Source organism: Falco cherrug, chromosome 13 (assembly GCF_023634085.1).
Source record: "Falco cherrug isolate bFalChe1 chromosome 13, bFalChe1.pri, whole genome shotgun sequence".
Taxonomy (NCBI): Eukaryota; Metazoa; Chordata; class Aves; order Falconiformes; family Falconidae; genus Falco; species Falco cherrug.
In genome coordinates this window covers 22,985,337-23,006,844 of record NC_073709.1, presented here as the reverse complement: position 1 = coordinate 23,006,844, position 21,508 = coordinate 22,985,337, and the positions used below count along the sequence as shown (strand labels likewise).

The 21,508-nt window shown below is 45.4% G+C and overlaps 1 protein-coding gene across 11 annotated transcripts in view; it reads right to left on the bottom strand.

Moving 5' to 3' along the window:
- TRERF1 (transcriptional regulating factor 1) overlaps positions 1 to 13,441 on the bottom strand; it is a 100,530-nt gene extending 87,089 nt beyond the window's left edge. For 7 of the 11 annotated variants that reach the window (XM_055726218.1, XM_055726221.1, XM_055726220.1 and 4 more), the window contains exon 1: positions 13,041 to 13,362. The gene's annotated coding sequence lies outside the window, so the exon portion shown is untranslated. The other 4 variants (XM_055726217.1, XM_055726222.1, XM_055726223.1 and 1 more) reach the window with 4 other exon arrangements.
- Between the last annotated feature and the right edge of the window lie 8,067 nt (positions 13,442 to 21,508).

Below are 21,508 nucleotides of genomic sequence, written 5' to 3'. Positions count from 1 at the left end.
ACACAAGATCAACAATTACTATCACAGAAGCAACCAATGGGGACCTAATACACACGCATGCAATGCAACAGCAACCTGCAATACAACCAGAATATCTCAGGATACCAAACAAACATACAGGGAAAGGTGGGTTCAAAGAGTGGGAAACTACCAAACAAGAGATTTCATGTCACATCTCCAACCAGCCCATACCACCTAAGACACCAAGCAGGCATGCAATGCCATGTCCAATATAGTTCCTGTGGGCTGGTGCACACACCAAAAGGGCTGGTGCTTTTTCCATGATTCAGCCAAACCAGATACACAGACTCCAAACCAGACCTCCTGACTCCTTCTTGAAGGTTGCACCTCTCTCTGCAGGGGAACTGTGGAGCTGAAGCACCAAGACTGCTACCAACTATGCTGTTGCTCTGTGAGGAACATGACCTTCAGAGGCCAACAGTTTCTCCCTGGCCTTTGTGCTGGCACTAACCTCACACAATTCTTTATCCCCATTAAGCGTCTGATTTTTAAATACTGCTCCGCCTCAGCTCACAGGCACTTGCTACTGACAATTATCAGAGAACATATGTAAGAAAAAAGAATAGCATATGGCTACACAAGTAACTACAGCGATGAAGTGCTCCTCACAGGCTCCAAAAGGGACAAGTAATTTCACCAGTCTTCCAAGGGGCCACCTCCACCGGGTGTGTGAGCACCTACCGCTCGCACACACGGGGTAACACCAAGTAACACCAACACGCACCCCCCCAGGGTATCCCTCAGCACTTCTCCCTCCATCCCCTTCTCCTCCATTGCTACTGAAGAAAAGCTGAGCCAGAAGAGACCAAAAAAAAAAAAAATATCAAAGAGTATAAATGGATATCCATAGCTTTTGCATGCCAAGAGCCCGATCCAAAGCTGTTCCTGGAACCCTTCCCGCTGAAGGTGCCCGGAGGTCTCCTCACCTTCCTCCCCCAGCAGAGCATGGCAAGACACAGGACCAGAAGGCAAATCTCTCCATGTCAATTGCAGCAACAGGTGCGTTTGTTTCACTGGGTTTTGTTTGGTTGGTTTTTAAAGTAATTGAGATCAGTCCCTTCCTTATTTCCTCAGACCTCCCAAAACAGCAAAGACAAACAAAAACATTCTGCATATAGGACATTATGACTGGAAATTTAGCAAGAGGAGAGTCGGGAGGATTGTTATCCTTTTGCTTTTGTCTCTGTGCACATTTTGTACCATCACCATCACAGCACCAAGCCTGATACATTCAAATGCATAAATTCAACAACACATTTCTCACTTTTCTCTTCTTCATGTCTTTATTTTTCCACTGGGAAGTGACTTACTTTAAAAATTGCTTTATGATTAAAAAAGGCAGCAATCAACTCTTCCAAATGTCAACTGTAATTTGATTTCTGTTTCCCTCCTCCCAGCTCCTCAGGCTCTCCGAGGAAAGCCCTGCGCCTCCATTCCACGCTCTGCCACAGCCGCAGCCCTCGCGCCAGCCCCAACACCTCGGCACTCCTGGTAGAGACGAGGCGCTCTGTTCCCTGCTGCTGAGCTCAGCTTTGCGTGTGGATCACTCGGGCACAACCTAAGAGCTCTAGTTCAAACACCCACCCGATCTCACAAGGGCAGGAGGTTTTAACCCGCAGGGCTGAGGGGACAGGCCGCAGCGGCCAGCTCCAGGCCCAGGCAGCAGCCCCGGCCACAGGCCGCACGCCGGCCCTCACCTCCGCACGCTGCGCCGGCCACCCCGGGACGGCACAGCCTTAGGGGGTCACCCCGTCCGGCCACACGCACGGCAGCAGCGTGCACGTTCCCAACCACTTCCAAAGTCTTTAGACCAGGTCTTTTATTTCTCTTCCTTGTACAAAATTCAGAGTGTTTATGGTTAAGTTATCAATGCGCCACAGTTAGCAAGGGAAGACTCCCAGCACAGAGCTAATGCTCACTCAATAACCCAACAGGGAGGAGAAAAATCCCTCTGAATTTACCATGGCTGACGTAAGGCGTGATGTCATTTCCACACACAGACTAGTGAACGGAAGAAAAAAAAAAAAAAACAAAAAACAACCCTTTATTTCAGCTCCAAGAAGCAAGAGATATGTAAATGGCTTGGCCTCCATTTCAAATAAACAGTGTGAGATAACCCAAAAACTTAATAAGCCTTCATTCCCACTCTTCAGAGGGCTCCCAGCCCGTGCCAGGATCAGCTCACTGGGAGAGCAGGGAGCCAAGCCACTTGTACAGGCACGCAGCCACAGCTGCCCTCCCACCAGCCCTGCCAGGACGGTCTGGTTCTCACTCTTCAACAAGATGTTTGGGTTTTTTTTACTATTATGGAGGAAGTAATTTTAAACAAACTATCAAAAAAAAAGCCCCCAAAAAACAACAAACCAAAAAACTTGCTGTAACAACTCTAAAGGTGTTTTGGTATGATTATGGGCGAAATTAACAATTCTCAGATTAAATAAAATCAAACAGATTAAACAAGCCAAGGAAAACAGGTGAAGATCAGAAAGAAAGGGCATCTAAGAATTATAAAAGATGCCCAGCTGAATTTAACAAAAAAATAAAACTTCAGCCAAAGAGAAGAAATTACTGAAAGAAAAACAAAAAAAAAAATAAAGTTACCGAATCTAGGTAACTCAGAAAAGGCTGCAGAGTAATTTTACCATTAAAAAAAAATATTAACTTTTGATTTTTAAATGAAAAAACCCCAACACTTTCTCACACAAAGTAACTCCTTACTACAAACGCTGCTTTAAGTGCTATCCATATCTATCTGCCAGTAAATACTTTTATAACTAGAGAACATTTATGAGAAAATTCAACCTGGAGGGTAATTTACCCAAAGTTTCTGCTTGGCAAATGAAAATAGTGTTTTCAACAGATGAATATCCTTGAATGTAATTGTTATTGTTACCATCATGTAAATTGGTGTTTTACACAAATGCAGTTTGAAACCTACCTACTGAAAATAAATAAATAAAAAATAAAAAATAAAACCAACCTGCACAGGACAGGGCAGAACAGCACTAATAACATGTAAGCACAGGTTCCTAAATAATAATTAAAAAAAAAAAGTTGTTGCATAATGTATTCACTTTCCTACTAGTTTCACAGATTAAGATAGCAGCACCATGAGATAACAAAAAGATTTCTTTTGCCTTTAGCTCAGTAATTTACAAGTCTTCAGGTTTCACTGGGTTTTGTTGCTGTTGTTCAATGGGAAAATACTGTGGAAATAACATTTACCTGCATTCCCAGTCCACAAAGCTTGCGGAACTGCAGCTTGTTAGAGGCACATGCCCACCAAGCACCATAAAGAAAGATTTACAGTAAGTGGTGACTAATCTTTACAGCGTATACTGTATGTGTATCACTGAGTCAGCCTGAAAGTTTGTTCATTCACTCGAACACCGCTTCTTCCATTCTCTTCTCTCTCTGATCTGCAAGCAGATCTGAAATCTGCCTTCCCTTCATTCAAGGAGAGCTTCTTATTGCCTTAATAGGAAATAGGTGCAGGTACAAAACCATACTGCTATTGTGCAGGATTGACCTAAAAAACACGGACTTGCCTTCAACAGCAGCATAAAAGCAAACAGGCGGGGGGGGGGGCGGAAAAAAGCCCTACATTTTCTTTCAGCAAGAAACTTCTGTGCATGCAAGGAAGGAGTACTGCAGGAAGGGCACACAAGCTGACCCTGCTACTGGACAAACTTCCCAGCCCCAACATTTGGCAATCTGATTGCACAAAGCCTGCAAGAAATGCTCAGTTTAAGTGATCTGGTTTACCGGTAACAAAAGCAGTAGCAGAACACAGGCATATACTATAGATAGCTGGAATGGCCACATATGACTTTGCATTTGCTGAAGCCTAAAAAAAGATGCCCTGCTATTTTGTTCTCTTTTCTTGTTTCTTGCAATTTACATAATTAGCAGTACGGATTTTCCAGAAATAACCTGAAAGTAAAAGTTCTACCTGAAAAAAAAAGATGTTTATGCTAAGGATAGTGAGGGGCTTAAATTTAAGGATTTTCTTTACATAATTAGAAGCCTATCACCCACTTTGTAATTATGATTCTTCAACCAGAAGAACACAATTATTACAGAGTAAAATAATTATACCAAAGAGCTGCATTCACAAACAGACCCAACCTTGCACCTTCTTCCAAACAGTCACACAGGTAGTTCAACTGACTACAATATGAGCAGGCATTGCTACAGAATGAGTAAAAATTGAAAAATTTGGCCAATACTAAGCACACTTAGCCCAACAGCAAGCCTTTCCATCAACCAGCTTTATGCAGCAATCTATGTGCCACTGCCTCAACGTCTGCATTGCAACCTTATTAGTTTTGGACCATCGCCTACTGGCTGAGAGCTAGTCTTTAAAACCACATGAGCCCATGTTATTTTAATGAACCCCTACTTTAACTAACGATCAAGTAGTTAGCCTAGGGATCATATGCTGACAGACTTCCAGCATAGAAGTATGGCTCCTTTCATAAATTATCGGAATTCTGTGGTATTAGTCTATTGTTTATATACGGGCATTCAACATCCAGATGAAAAGTTCTGAAAGTTGGAAATCGTTGAAATAAAAGTCTGCTAGGACCTTATTTTATCACCCCCGCTCATGTTAAGCAGTACCTTACTACGCAGGCAGCCACATTTGGCTTAACTTAGGTTCTTTTCATTAACAAAACAGCACTTAACCCAATCTCTTTTTTCTGTGCACCTCCCTTTTCAGGTGTATTATTTCTTTAAATCTAAAGCTGTTTTTAACTTCAAAGACTAATTTTTTACTACAAGCAAAATGAAAGGTAAAATTCATCCTCTGCAATGCATCTTTGGTTTTCAAGCGTATAAATGGTGAAACCTTTTTTCAGTTTACCTGCAAGGCATATTCTCTTATTCATGCTTTTTCATTATAATAGCAGCAACTTTAGAGAAGTATTAAAGTTCATTATGAACCAGCTCTTTCAAAATTTCATAGTCCTAAAAAACCCACTTTTCCTCACTTCAGAAAAATTTCGCTTCTCATTTTCTACTTTTATCAAACACATGCAGGCAGCAGCAATACTTTTTCATCATGATCCATGCAGCTCAGATACCAATTTACTGAACTCTGACAGCATAAAACAAGCTTACCTGATGAAAAAATACAGAGAATTACTGTTCATCACCGCGACTGAAAAGCCTCTTCCAGTCTTGGGAGACACAGCACCAATAGAAAAGAGAGGGAGAAGCTAACTGCCCATGCTCCTGCAAATGTTTTGGCTTAGAGGAATTACTGCCACCTTAAACAGAGATGTGTCCCTACCATACTCAGAAACTCATATGGGTTTAATGTAGTTATGAATACGAATCTCACTTCTCCAGACATAAATTGTCTGCTAATTTAGAAACCTCCCTCCACTCCCCCCTGCTCTGTACCTGATGCTTTGCCATGCAGGCTTATTGAAACACATGGGGCTGGTTCGCTGCGGATGAGGACTGAAAGGTAATCAGTGCTTCACTGCTTGCGTTCAGAGACACCCTCCAACAAAGCAGATACCTGGTTCCTACAATCTGTCTTATCCTGGCATGATCAGGAGGGTGAAAGTCCTTCCCGACAGAGGCAAGCATGCCATTTCTGACACTCAGATGCCTACAGAAAAGGCTGCATCCTGCTCTGCTTGGCATGCTACTGCTCGCAGCAATTGTGTTGCCAAAGAAAGTTGAAACTTCAAACAGCTTGACTCAATCCTTTTATATGAAGTATCCTGGTTCAGCATCTCACCACTAAAGCACGTCAGTCTCTGAGATGGTTTTCTGCCCTATTTTTGCCAGGAACTCATTAGAATATCACTGCAAGTACTTAATACCATTGCTGTGATGCTGAATTCACGTTTTTACACTGATCAATAAAAACTAAATCAACACACTACACACCCAGCCCACACATGAAGAAATTTCATTTAACAAGAAGATCAAAGTTGTCTACCTTCTACTGCTGTAAAATCATAACCAGCCTGTTGGTTTTTGCCAATTATCTTTGAGGAATGATTGGAAATGAGCAAAAATAATTCTGGAAGCACACATTGAAATTGCAGATACAAAACAGAGATAGGAGGACACACGCAAATAACCACGTGGGAGACCTTCACTTGAATTCAAACTGCATAGCAGGCCAAAGAGACAGCTGGAGTACCAGCATTCCTGCAAAGCTGTACTATTCAACGTAGCTTAATGTTAAGCATTTCTTTTGTTTTATCAAAATACAAAGAGGTTCCTTTGCAACACCGAACATAAGATTTTGAAAAGTAGCCCAAACAAACCCCAAGAAGCAAGCCAGCAAGTTAGCATCTGGACCACTTCTACTCATTTCCCCCTGTATATTAGGGGCACATGCAGCAACAAAACTGCTCCACCTGATGCTGAGCTACACATGACAGAAACCTTCAGTTCAGGTGACTACAGCATCCTGCACTCAGCAGACACAGCTTTGGTAATGACCTCAGAGCCCATTATTTAAAGTTGTGCTGCGACCTAAAAGCCATTAGAAAGGTGATGCTTTCAGCCTCCAGAGAGAGTGCACCATGCAGCCCTCTCCCTGCTGAAAGCAGCGTGTAGCCAACTGAAAGACCAGCACCTCTCTGCAAGGTAAGCCCTGCTCTGATGCTCAGGACAAAACAAAACATAGAAGAGGTAGACCAAAAAGAAGCAACTGGGAAGATATTTACAGAACTCCAAATCAATATCCTAAATATTTCAGGGCTTCAACAACCTACATTTTGGGGAAAAGAAAGCTCAGTTTAGCTAGGTAGGGTCTTCCAAGTATTCATACTTGTGGCAGATGTGAACCATTTAAAGGCTGGTCAGCAACCATTTTTTACTTAATACACGCTATTTTGCTAACAATGCAAATCTTATCATTAAAGGAGCAAATAACTAGCAAATTTGCTTATGAAATAACAATGACACTATTTACTAGTCGGGGTGAAGGTTTTTTCTGGTACAAATGGAATCTTCCACCAGGACATCTTCTGTACTAGCAGAAAGAGAGAGAGCAGGGTAGCAGCAGAGATGAAGCACTGGTGGTACAAGCCCAGGAGGCAGCACTGCCAGCAGCAGCAGCTACAGACTCTTGCCAAAGAACCCCATTTACCTGCTCCTTCTTCATGCACTGCTACACCGTTCAAAGGAGTAAATAATCTCTAGCCTCTGATGAAAATGTGTATTAATAGCATCTTATCTTATGCTTCCAAACTTTCACAAATTTGTTTTCAATTCTGCGTGCACAGTAGAGGGCTATTTCAACTTATGCAGAGCTTTAACAGCATTCATTTCACTAGGACCCACTTAAGATCATACTCTTACAAGAGTGCCCAGATTCATTTGTGCCATAGGACAGCAGGGTTTACCCTACTGACCAGTCCAAAACTACATGCCAAGATTGTAGAGTGTATTCTGTTAAGAAAACGAAAGACGTTACTATTTAGGTCAAGTGTAAAATTAAAAAAAAAAAAAAAAAAAAGCCTTACTAATGCAGCTGTAATTGGCATAACCCTCCAAGTGTAAATAGAGAACCTTCCCAGAAAAGGCATTTCCAGTTTTGATTTGGCATGTGAAACACTACAATACTGGGAAAAGCACTTTTCTGCTAGTACAACTGGAACTCAGATGGGACTCTTACCCACACAGAAGTGTTGCAAGACCCCTCAATCCCCTAATATGCACTACTTTACCAGCAGATTTTTTGGCTTAAAGGGGAGAATGTATTTAAGGTAATTTCCAAACACACCATCATTCACTGTTTTTTTTCTTTTAAATATAAAAACTAGAACACAAACTTCCCTCCTATCCTCCCCCAACACCCCCCCAAACGCACATACACTAAAAATATATAAATAAAGGAAATGAAACTTCCCCATCAATGAAAATAGTGTGTGGTGGGGAGTGGAGAACAAAGACAAAAATGGGTCTGTACAGCATCTTTTATGGCCAACTAAGAGTCAAGTGACTTTTTTTATAAACAAAGAACTTCAGCCATTAGCAAATTTTAAACTTAATAGCCCCTTGCTTCACAGGGCTGAGTACTTTTTTCCCCCACAGTCTCATGCTCAAGTTATTTAGGATTTGATATTCACTTAAACAGAAAGTACCTGATATAAATTCCACATCTCAAATGGACCCTGTCCTTTAAGAGTCCTGGTAAGCCCTGTTCTAGCCAAACAGCGTGAACAAAAACCTCTCACCATCAGGGACCTTTTTAAAAAGCGCTGCTGATAATTTAACATTTACCTTCTATCGGTTTTGCTGGGGCAATCCTCCCCCAATCCATATTTTTACAGTCTTTACACTCCAGAGTTAGCTGGAGGTTTTAGTACTGGAATCTGAGCTTTTCCTCATTACTGAACATGAGATTTTTGACAAATGGGAAAAAAAAACCAACCCCAAATATTAAAAAAGACCATCTACAACAATCTTGCTTTGCTACAGATGCAATGAAGTTTAAACATGAAGAGGAAAAAAAAAACCCAACAAAAACAACAAAGCAAAACAAAACCTTGCAGTAATGCACTTCAAGGACATATCACAATGCAGGCTCTATCAAGAATCTCACCATGAGCAGTTGATGAGGGGAGGGAGGGGAAATACAGCAACCATTTCCTTGCTGAACTAAAAAGACAGGAGAAAATTTGTGATAAGGCCCAGGATGGCTGCCTTAGAAAGGTCAAATTCATGGGGTAGGGAAACTCAGCACTCGTGGCCAAGTGCCTGGAGCACAGCCTACCCCAGCTCAGCTGACCAGCCGATGGGAAGCTGAAGATCAGCGATTCATGTGAAATTCTAACAAAATCTGAACTGCAAACTGGAGAAAGACAAACAAAAAAGAATATATATAAAAATCAACCATCTTTTGAGCCTGCATCATATCAGCATTTTGGGTCTTTCCAGAGCAAATCACCAGTCAACTACAAAAACTTAGGTGGGCTGTTCATGAGAGACACGTTATCTGTGTTACAGAGTAAGCCGAAACCGCAAGACTCATTTCACTCAGAACCTCCAAATATACCCAACGCTACACAACTCCTCCAAAACCCTGCAACATCCCCAATCTAATATGGAGAGTTTAAACTTTAAAAAAAAAAAAACAAACCACTATTATAGGGTAATAGGGCACATATTAAAAGCATGCCCTGGATTCCCCAAACCATTATCCTCTCAAGAAGAAAGTAACATCAACAATGTATTTGCCTTCTAGTTTCTGCAGCAGCAGGTGGTAACCTGAGCACATTCTCCAGTTTTTCCCCACACAAATCAATGTCTCTTTTTTTTCCTTCTGCTGCTGCTTTGAGCAGGGCCAGGTGAGCCTGCACCCCCACCGCCATGCAGCAACATGGCCAAGCCAGAAAGAGAGAAAATAAACCACTGTCAAAAATACTCTTCCTTCTGCCCACAGAAACCAATATCCAACAAGAAGCAGCATCGATGTAATTCACCGACTATGTCACTTCATCCTCCCAGCCTGGCTGAACCACACGCTACCTAGAGACGCACATGCAGTGGCAGCAAGCAAGGAGATGATGGTGCAAGAACCCATTCTCAGCATCTCCAGACCCAAGGGGAAATACTCCCCCAGGCTCTGCAAGGTAACTTGGCACATAAATGCACGCTGCTCAAAAGCAGATTCAACAGATCTCTTAAATCTGCTTGGATTCAAGTGAAGAGTTAAAGAACAAACCAAACCTAATAGAATTGTTGCTACCTTTCTTTGAACCACGCTCAGCCCTGCTCTTTGAAGGAAGAGCCGCCTTTCTTAAAATATATCTGAATGCGCTATTTTTGTCTTTATCTTAGAAGGCTCGATTTCCCCTCACAGCCCCACAATTGATTACAATAATAGGTTTCTCAGAGCTGGACAAGTTAAGAAAAGGTTTTATAACTTCAAATGCAGCAAAACATATGGAATTTGCTGCCTTCTTTTCTTGTTCTAGTTTCAAGTGCAGAGCCCTCACTCCTCATCATCCCACCCCCCCAAATACTCACATGCACAGTAACTGTACTCCTCTAGGCATTGCCACGGGAGTCAGTGCAACCACTGGTGCTGCTCACCTTAGGTAAATAACCAAGTGCGTGGCAGCTGTGCCACACAGAATTCATAGATGCACTTAAAGATGCTTCTGCTTCCAAGCAGACGAGAGGCAACAGGATTCAGTAATTTTAGGAACAGAAAAAAATACAATTCTGATGATAGTTTTTCATTAGAAGCTATGCAGCCCCCAAAAAAACGCAAGGGGAAGAAACAAATTGTTTCCATATCAACAATTATTCTGTAACTCTCGAACACCGCTGGTTTTGTTGTGTTTTTTCTTTTCTTTTAAAAGGTATTTCTAAGGAAACTAAAATCTAACTGCCTTATCTTGCAAGATATTATGACACATCATAAGGAGACACGACTTTACAGCATCAGAAATTCATGATGACATTACAGATCGCAGGGCCCCCCCTCCCTTTAGTTTACTACTGTCCCATTACAGCATTGGGAAAGGGAGAGAAGAGCCTCCTTGAACACTTTGCTGAGGAAGTTTTTAAGCGACATATTCACTGCTTGATTAGAACAAACAAAAATATAAAATTAAAATATTCACAGCAAAATATTATCTTACTCCTTTAGGAAACCTACAGTACACTACAGGACTGTTCTTCTTAGACTTTTCTCGTACTCCCTCTGACAGATGCCATGTTACAAGCTCAATTTATAACGGCAAGCCTCACTACACTACTGGAAGAATTAAAATGGCCAGAGGAAGAGAAGTAACAGTGTTTAGAGTTTAAATCTAGGAATTATTTTTATCTACCTAGGCTACTTGAGTACTACCCAAAAGCGAAACAAACCTGAAATGAGATCTGGCTTTATGGTCTTGAATGCATACTATTCTTAAGGGACAGGTCACCAGCAGTAACATAAAGGTGGAGGAAACTAAATGGGTACGACATCAGAGGCTTTTTTCAGTCTATCCAAATACAACATGAGTCAATATTAGGTAGTAGAGAAGTTAGTCACACTGTGGTTTATTTATGCTCATGCTGGCCCATAGGGGAGTGATGTAAACACTTGAGGCAGGATGCCTACCTAGCTACCCCCTAGCCTCATCCCTGTCCCCCAGGGAGGGATGCCAACAGCAGGACATAACATTGATAGCAGTGTGATTAAGCTCTGGCCTCATTTCACTGAGACGCTGACTCTCCACTCCTTGCTCCGGCCAGCTTCCACAGTGAAGTACATTACTTGTATTGGAGATTTTTTGGCTCTTCAAGATACACTGCTTTGACGACCACGCTGACAATGCTGCTCAGCTCCTCACTGGAGTCTCCCAACTTCAGAAATGTGAGCTGCTTAGTGGTAGCAGAACTGATCATAAGAGCGTTTATTTCCACCAAAATGTTTGAGTAGGGTATATCTAAGCCCTAAATTTTTCCAAAGTACAAGAAAAATGCATACGTTTTCTTCATATGAAAAATCACTCACCTAAATTCTGAACATTTTTTTTTTAAGCAAGGCTGCATAGCTTAACTTTCATGCCACGCATGCATGGAGCATTGATGAAGCAACACCTTTGTGTCAAGTACATGCCTCGCACAAGCCTTAGAAGAGAAGGTAACATACCCACCTTGCACAAGCCTTAGAAGAGGTGATATACCCACTAGGGCACATCACGCCCCGCCACTTCAGGGAATAACAGAGTTCAACGGGTTATTTCCTGATAGACGCGCCTCATCAAGGAAAGGACTCCGCTCTGATCCAATCCAACATCATAAGAAGACCACCAAGTAGCTAAGCCATGGCAGCAAACAGCTGCATGTACCACACGCAGGAATGGTCCACGCATACACACACACGGTGCAGACAGGTCACTTCACTATGATGCTGCCCGCGGGGGCAGGTCCCCAGGGGAGCCCCCCACGGTGGGCCCGTGGCCCAAGCAGGACGGTGGCCCAGGCCAGGCCCAAGCTCACCAGGTGAACTCTCCCCTCCTCCCATACTTACAGTAAAGTTACAGCTGGTGATGACATAAAACTTCACCCGCTGTGACTACCCGCCTAAAACATTCATTGCACAGTTAAGCACGTGCAATGTTTTCCATAAATAGTTATGGGTCAACATATTTATTTTACTCCCATCGTATTAGTCCAGTAAAAACCCACGAACCGCACCGGTCACCACCTCAACAGCGACCGGCGTTCGGCACCGGCGGGTGTCACCGGACGAAGCACGACCCCCGCCCAGCGCGCACCGCCAGCAGCCGAGCCCGGCCGGTGCGCAGCACAAGCGAAAACCGCTCCGGTAAAGTCAGTCGAGGGATGAGTAGGCATTATCCATTTATTAACTGGTTAACTGCCAATTAATTTTACTTGCAAATCACCCCTCCGCTATTTAAAACATCTGGCTAAGAGTTCCTATCCGTTCCCCCCGCGCCGGGCCGGGAAGCGCAGCCCCCCCGCGCCCCCCAGCCGCGCCGCGCGTCCCTCCCGCGGGAAGGCGGCGGCGGCCACGTTTCTCCCGGAGAAGTTCGCACCCGGCGGTGCCGCCCGGCCGCAGGGGAGGGCTCCGCGTCCCGCACCGGCTGACACGGCCACCGCTGCCGGCGGGGCGCAGGCGCGCGTGGGTCGGCCACGCGTGTCAGGGGCCGCGGCGGGTACCGCGGGACAACTTCCGCGCCGAGCCGTGCCGTGCCGTGCCGGCCTTCCCCGCCTCCCCTCCGCGGCGCCCGGGACCGGCCCGCCCGCCCGCCCGGCCAGGTAGGGGGCAGCGCCCCGCGGCCGCGCCCGCCCCCAGCCCGCTCCCGCCGCCCCGGGCGCCCCCTCCCTGCCCGCGGCCGGCCGGCGGGGAGCGGCGGTCGGTGAGGAGGAGGAGGCGGCAGGGCCTCGCCTACTCGGCGCTGCAGACCGAAAGTGAACTGCAAACTTTCCCCCCCACCCCCCCGCCTTTTTTTTTTCCTCCCTTCCAGCGCAGCCCCAGCTCCTGCAAAAATGAAACTTGCGGAGCGTTGCCCTACCTGGCGTGGAGTCTGCAACAAGTGCAGGCGCGGGGGCCGGGCGCGGGGAGCGGCGGGGCCGGGCGCGGGGCTTATGTCGGTGTCGGCGAGGAGGGAGCAGTTGCGATATTAATTTATTACGGAGCTGCCCGGGCTCGGTCCTACTTCACTTACAGTACGGCTCTCATCCTGTAAACAAATATCGCTCCGCCAGGAAACATACTCCCCCCGGCCCGGCCCCGGCCCCGCGGCCAGGCACCCACCCCGGCGGCGGCACATGGAGCGGAGCGGGGCGGGGGCCCGCCGCACCCCCCCCGCCCCGCGCCGGGGGAGGCTCCGAGCACCGGCACTTACCTCCGGCCACGGCCTCCCCCTCCCGCCGCGCTGCGTTGCCGAGTCCGTGATGAAAAAAAAAAAAAAAAAATTAAAAAAAAAAAAATCCCGGTGTCAGCAAATCGCTGTCAAATTATTCTCTTGCAGAAGGGAGAGGGGAGAGGGGGAGCGGGAGCGGGGGGGAAGCAGAAGCAGAAGGGGGAGGAGGCTGCGGGAGGCGGCGGGATCCCTCCGCCGCGATGGGTCTGGCCCTGGGTAGCGAAGCAGGAAGTAAGGTGTCGGTGGCGCCGCGGCCGCCTGGCCCCGCGGCAGGGCGAGGGCGAGGGGCGCCCGCCGCCCCCGGGGGCCCGCCGCCGGCCGTGCGCCGCCGCCGCCTCCTGCTCCGCCGCGCCGCTGTCTCGCCGGCAGCCCCTCCTCTCAGGGCGGCGAGCGCAGCGCAGGTGCCGGGGCCACCGGCGGCGACCTGTCAGCGGCTCCCGCCGCCGGGGCCGCGGGTCGGCGGGAGGCGGGAGAGGGGCTGCCGCGGGCTCCCGGCGCCGCCGCCGCATGCCGCAGGGCGGTGGGGCCGGGGCCGGCTCCCGCTCCCGCCCGGGCGGCGGCGCCGGGGGGTGACAGCGGCGCCGCGGGCGGACGCCGCGCCAGCCCGGGGGCTGCCGGGGGTCCCGCCGCCGAGGGGCTGCAGAGGAGGGTGCTCCCCGCCGCCGAGGGGCTGCGGAGGGGGTCCTCCCGGCCGCAGAGGGGGTGTCACGGGGAGCCGGGCCGGGGGCGGCGGGGGCTGCGGCCGGGCCTCCCCCAGCCCCGAGGCGGGCAGTCGCCGCGGTGAGGGTGCTCCCCCAGCCGGGAGGCGTGCGCCCGGCGCGGGGAAGGGCTGCGGGGGTTGCCGCGGCCCCAGCCGGGCTCCAGCGCTCCGGGTTAATTTGGAAGTTAATTCTTTAATGCGGCGAGCCTCGTAGGAACTTGCTCCTGTGGTCACTGATCTTTGCCACCGGTAGTCTTAAATCATCAGCTTTTCTTCTTTTTTCCCCCCTTTCATTCTACAGAAATGTTCTGGCAAAATACCTCATAGGCCCTGCCTCCCTTGAGCTTAGAATTTGCATTAGATTGCACCAAAATGTTCCCTTGCAGGGAAGGATTTTGCATCTTGGGGACAGATATGTGATGCATGGAGCTTATGCTGTGCTCTGTTTAAGCTCACGGACAATGACAGACAAGTTGCTGTAAGAAGCCATAGCTGGGAAGAGAGAAACTGAAACGGGGGTGGTTATAGGGCCTACTTCTGCCTTCAGAGAGGTTTAAAAAAAAAAAAAAAACCCAGACAAAACTCTCAAGGGTTGTAACTGGAACAGAAAAAGGTCTTTGGTGTTAGCATTTCTGATTCAGCCTTATATTATAATGGTTACCAGCAGCCTCATTTTCTTTTTATGGTCATCCTGGTTTCCTGGTTGCATGACACTTCCATTGGGCCACTGTTCTTAATAATTTAACCTTTTATGAGATTGTTTTGATTTACAGTGTAGATTAGAGCAAAAGCAAAAAAGTATGATATCACCCATTGGCTATTAAACTCCTTTGTACTATACGCAAAGGTCTCAGTTTTTTAAAATGTTAAGAGAAAGGTTCTCCACCACCCACCCCCAGCCCTCCCGACCAGCTAGTCATTTTCTAATTTTATTTTTACTTAAGTGAAAAATACCATTCAGATATTTTAACTTCTCCGTGCTGAGCTATGCAAAATCTATGCTGAGCTTTGGAGTCAATGGTTGGCTTGTTTGCTTGCTGGAGTCCTAAGTCATATAAACTATGTGGAAAATAGAATTAAAACCACAACTCAACATGTGTCTTGCCTCTGTTTGTTTTTTGTGTCTAGCCTGAAACCCAGAGTAGCCCATATTACTGGTGATTTCCAAAATGACCTTTGAAAATAAGCAATGGAATGTAACGCAGTCTTTCTAGGTTTGTCTCAGCTTCTCGGTTTGTCCAACTAATCAATACAAACAAATCTATATTGAATCAGCTAGGTGTTACTTGATTTACCTGGAAAACGCAGGTTTGTGCTGTAGCTCTCAAAACAGAAGCACGTCTAATTAAAATTTGAACAAAGAATCCTTATCAAGCAGCCTTCTGACATACTATAAAATGGGGCCCGTCTTACTCTGCCATTAAATTTAGCTACACAAAACTCTTCTGAATGAGAAACTAGTTTATTAGCTTTGGACGTTTCAAGACAACTGTGGGGACTGGCTATAGCCAGACTGCATTCTTTGTACTTATCCTGCAATTTATGAATTGGTCTCCATCAAAAGCACAAAGCCTTAATTTATGTTCTGTTTTCCTGATCCTTCTTCTAATCTTCAAGGATTTGAGTATCAAACTTCCCCGTTTTGAATAACAAATCATATTACTATTTCAGCGTTAAATCTCAGAATAATTTTACGGGCTTGTCGCGATGTTGTTTGACAAGGTTCTGGCGGTGATGGCTGGCAAGTGGGTGAGCGCTGGGAGCCCTGAAGCTGGGGCGAGGTCCTGGCCGGCCGAGCCGCCCGCCGGCTGCTATCAGAAGAGGGAAACCTTGCTCTCCCCTGCCCGCTGGCTTGCCCTGCGGAGCTGGTTCAGCTCACCAAGCCAGAAGGCTGTGCCCTCTCTGGGCTAATTTCCTGCCATTTTGGCGAGCTCCCTGGGGGGTCAGTTGGGTGCCAGGGGCAGCGCAAGGAGAGCCTGGGGGGGACACGGGACAGGGTGGGCCTGGGGAGCTGCCACCTGCAGCAGCAGCAGCAAGCTGGCAGGGCGGCTCAGCTGCCTCCCGAAACCTCCCACACCTGACAAACAACAGAAAAGGAGCAACTGTCTTATGGTAACTGCCATCGCTCTGTCAGATTTTTGTTAGAGGTTAATGCATTTTAATTTTTTTTCTAAGCGGGGCTGCTTTGGAAAGGAAAGAATTAGAGGAGTTTTGAAGTGACAGAGCTCTCTGATCATCCTCGTGGTTCATTCCTTTCCGACACAGGATTGCTGTGTCATTATCTTCCCAAATGTCTCAGTTCTTATAAGGAGGCTCTCTTTGCCTTGAATTTGTGGGCTTTCTAAGAAAGACAATGCTGAAGAAAAACATAGTCTGACTGCAGTGGAAGGCAATATACCTTTGTTCAACAGCTGGAGTCTTTAAACTAAAACCCCTTAAGACTCAGTGAATCGCATTTCTTAGCGGTCGAAGTCACAGCAGCCAAAATACGGATGTCCATCCAGTTTCTCAGTTTTGGATGCCCGTTTCCAGCTGAATTTTGAATTGTGGATGTTATCTTAAAAAAACAATGATCAGACCTTAATTATCTAAGTTGGGTGGACAAAACCAGTGACAGGCTTAGTTTTGTTTTAAAATGGAGCTTTTGAGACATATAGTGTACAGATAGAGGATTTAGAATCAGAAGCAAATTTGGTCTTAGAATCTGACATCCTACATAATGTGGACTGTAGTATTTGTAATTGAGATTATTACCTGCTTAGTTAATTTTCCAGGAAAAAAAAGTCATTCCAGAAATTTCAAGAAATGGATAATATGCCCTCTGCTACCAGTCATTCTGTGGTGTAATTACCAATCACCTCCTGGTTAAATGTTTGAACTTGGTTTGTCGTTTCAATTTGTGAGTTTTGCAGCATGGCATTGCTGGTTCTTTCCCTTCTAAATTAGTTTGGTATCACCTGAATCCCTTCGATTTAGTCATTCATTTACCTTTGTCTTTTTCCCATTAAAGAAACACCGGGGCCTTACAGAAGTGGCATTAGTAGCATCAGAATAATTTAAAAAGCTGAACGTGTGCTTTCTGCGATCACATTCCCTGTGCATCATAAGGAAAGTAGCCACAGCATCCCACATACCTGAACACAAGATAAATAAATAACAGCTGGTGGTGGGCTTGCTCACAGATCAGCAAATACATTACTCCAGATACATCTGTGGTCAAGAAACTTTGTGTCTCTGATTTGTTTGAAGGTCATGTGAGCAACCCCGCTCTTGCCTTGATGTTCCTTGCATTCAAGTATGGTGTTTCCCCCCTTTAGGTCCCCTCCCAGGGAAGCTCAGGACATTGAGAGCTTCCAGGATGAAAGAGCTTGTGCTCTTCGGTGTCACTTCTCACCATGTCCATTGCAAGGTATGAACAATGGCCAAGGTTGAAATGGAGCTGAATAATTTTTAGTAGAAATGCACCGAGACCCCAGCTACTACGAACTGCTGCGTACCTCCCTATGGTGGCTCCCACCGCCTGGGTGAGGAGAGGCCTGTGTCAGACCAGCAGCATCCCAGTGCTTCTGGTCCCAGCGGCCTCTTGCCCAGTGGAGCAGCTGCTCTGACCCCAGATGTGACGGATTTCTGAATCTGATCTCAGACCGTGCCACCACCATTTGAAAACTAATCCTGGAAGTAAGACTTTTTTTTAATTCTTCACATTCAGCCATATCAGTTTGCTGATTGCACAGCATAAGGAATAGGGCAGAAATTGCGCTGAGGAGAGGAGAGTACGAAAGCATGCTGCTGTCACTCAGACGGCTGGTGAAAGCCCTGCCTGCTGGGTCTCTTTCCATGAAGGCTAAAACCAAAGTAAATTGCAATGGCTGAGGTCTTGCAGTCCCCTCTGCAAGTTACTGCTTCCAGCTGCATGGTTTTGCTTCTGTTTGCACCCAACGCAGATGCTCACCGCTTCCCTGGTGAGCCAGATCCCCCCCAGCGCTAGCAGAAACCCTGGGTAATTTTTCCCTGAATTGCTTCACTGAGTCAGCCAGACAATTAGCAGAAGAGGAGGCAGGGTTCTGAGCCCAAAAGCGGGATTTGCAGCCGCACCGGTTTAAATAGCTTTGCATTTTCATGAAGCCATGGCTACTGTTGCATCTAGGAGATAAGATGCTCTTTAAGAAGGTCAGTCCAGGCAGTGGACAGAAAAAAAAAAATAATGGAAAAGTGAACCCGTGTGGCTGTTCACACCACAGTCAGCTCTGGAAGTCCACATGCGCTGTTTGGGTTTTTTTTCAGCTTGAACTGAGGGAACTTTTTAACAAAGCTTAGAGCCACCTGTCCATGAGCTGGTTGATGAGCTGCTCCTCCGGTGCAGCCTGTGGGAGCTGCTGAGCCCCTGGGGCTCTGGCCAGTGCTGATGGAGCTGGGTGCCGCTGGATGGGGGCTCCTCTTGGCAGCCCTCGGTGGGTCCCAGCCTTGACCTCCCTGGCTCTCACGGCAGCTGGGCACATGGGAGGTACGATGCTGCTTTGCAGGGATGTTCTGAAACAAATTAAAGCCTGTAAAGTGCTTCGGAATGTTTTGGTAAAGAAGTTACAGACAGGCAAGTTACAAATAGTGACGACTTGGAGATTTTTTTTTGATGACGCTATCACTGTTTTGCAACTGTGTGCAAGCTAGAGAGGAAAATGAGCTAGAGACATTGGGAATTTTAAAGGGGACATTCTTGCTTCATTTGGTTTGTGTCCATTCCTGTTCCTCTTGGAAAAGTCCCATATATCATCATGCTGTCAGGAATAATCTGTGGGAATGTACATGTGCACACAAGAGATACAGTGACATGGCCCATCTTGTGAGATCACATCCTAGTGAGCAATGCTCCAGTTTGTGTGGCTTTTTCACATGTTGGAGAAGAGGAAATGTTTTATTTTATAAAATACACTGACATATATATTTATAAATTTACAAATGAGCATTATATATACATATTGTATAAATTATAAATTTGCAAATTGTGAATGCGTAAACATATAAAACTCAAGTATCTTTATAAAACTAACATAAGAGAAAATCTCATATTTTTATTTTTTTAATAATTCCCAGATTTTAAGTTAATGGTGTGGTTTGAGCCATTCTAAATTTTAAAACCACTCACTCTGTTACAGCTTTTTGTGTAAGTAGGCCTGAGAGTGTCTTACAGTCAGGGGCCAGTAATACAGTCCCCATTTTACAGGTGGTAAACTAGGGAACAGAGGTGGTCCAACATCATCTAGGAAAGTAGTGACAGAGGTAAAGTATGAAACCAAGTCTCCTAAGTCTTTGCATTTTGCTGTGTCTTAAAGGCAGGCCAGTATTTTTCAAGTCAGTCTTACACTCAACTCAAAATGTTTGGAGCTTTGACTGATGTGCAAGAAGTTTTATCCTCCTGGTTTTGTATGCAGTCCCGGTAGTAACAGCTGAAAACTGCTGTACAAAGAAAAACACCTTGTTCTAAATGTCCTGCTGATGTACTACTGGGAAGAAATACATAGTCCTGTTTGCAGACAAAGATTCAAGTCAATTACAGTATTCAACGGAAACTACCTTGACAGAGACACCATCAGCTTAAAACCCAGTGAAATATAGTGACAGATTGAAGGTAGTGTCTCCTACGACTTCTGTTGAATGCCCCCACCAATCTTTGTGAATTGTTTTTTCCTGACTTTGAAAATCTGTTATGCGGTAAAATTGACATATACAGAAAGAGACTTTAGGATGGCTTGTTACACAGAGCTATACTAATTTCTGAGGTGTTTGCTGAATGAGAGAAACCGTACTTTTGAGTACGGGAAGGAAAAATGAAGCCGATTGCATGCAAAAATTTTCTAAAGATTAAACAGTTATGGAAAAGATGTGTGATGAGAGTAGAAGGAAGCCTGACATCTTAACTTTAAGTTGCAGTTAATCTAAATCATTTTCTGTAACAGAAGGATAATACTGAAATACAGAAATGATAAGTCAGTGTGGTTCCCTACCACAATGTGCAGCATGTCCAAGTCTATGCTGACAACTGAGATCAAGATTAAAGTTTTCCAGTGTATGTAGTGAACTTCAGTGCAATGGCAGCAGTGTTATTTTTTCAGGATTTTTTCTGTCAGAAGTGGATATGATATTAGCAATAGCACACCGCATCTTGTGTGGAAAGAGCTCAGGCGGCCATCTCTGATCAGACCTATCCCAGTCATCATATCGCCCTCCTTTCAGCAGATTCTCAGTATTCTATTTCATATTCCTCAGCAAAGAAGCAAATTATTTTTCTGATTTTATGCAGAGTTGAATATACCCTGTATAGGGTTTGTGGAGGGAGTTTAAAAGAAAACAACCATCCACTACTTCTGCTCTGAACTTTCCCATTCAGAACTGTAACCTGAATTTTTATGCAAGTCTGTTATAGTCATATATACCGGTCACTTCTAGGTCTTGCTGCATCTTACTTATTTGTTTCTTACATATGTGACAGTGGGCAGATACACATTTAAGCTGCAAGGTTGCAGCTGTCATGATTTAAAAAATAATATTAATTAACATAGCTAGACTCATATTGTATATCCAATATGTACACAGTATATTCTATTTATAGTGATTTAAGGCACTTAAACCATCAAATTGAAATAAGCTGTATCGTTTCACATTTTTATAGTGATGGAAACGCACTTACAATAGAAGACAAGCACATTTACATTTCTGTCTCAGTGGTTTTCTTTAGTGGCCCCAAAACACTTGAGAAGGTGAAAGCTGCACCAAAAACTAGAAAGCAGAAAAGGCAATGCAGTTACTGTATAGCTGCAGTGAGACAGGGAACTGCAAGGGGCCCCTATAAAGCAGGTTAACAAAGTTAACAGTAGAGGAAAACCAATTTGTTCTATAGCTGAGATAGTTTTGCCAGCAGCAGCTGAAGGGCAGCAGATGACAAGTAAATCCAGGGATATGTAAATACGTGAAGTCTTATAGTATGCTTTCTGATGGACTGATTTTGCTTCTAGGCATGAAGAAACTACCTCCATCCCATTCAAATGACCTGTGAGCCTCTAAACAAATATGGAAGTTGGGAAATTAAACACAGTATCCCCCAAACAATCTCCATGTGGTGCTCCAGATGCAAGCTTAGGTCTGTGAGGCTAAGGTCTCAGACTTCAGGGTCTGTTCTGTTGAGAAGACAGCTTATGGTATAAATTGGGAATGAGATTGTTTTCGGAGGGGAAAAAATAAAACCCTCTCTTCTGGGTCACTAAGTGTGGAATTTTCCTATAAAAGTCACCAAAGTTTTCTTTTAGCCATGTGTAGTACCAATGTGTCCTCTGATATCTGAGAGCTCCCTGGGGACCCACCAGTGACGAGTGGATAACTTATGGACCAGAAGGCTCATCTCATAGCCTGCAGCACCCACAGC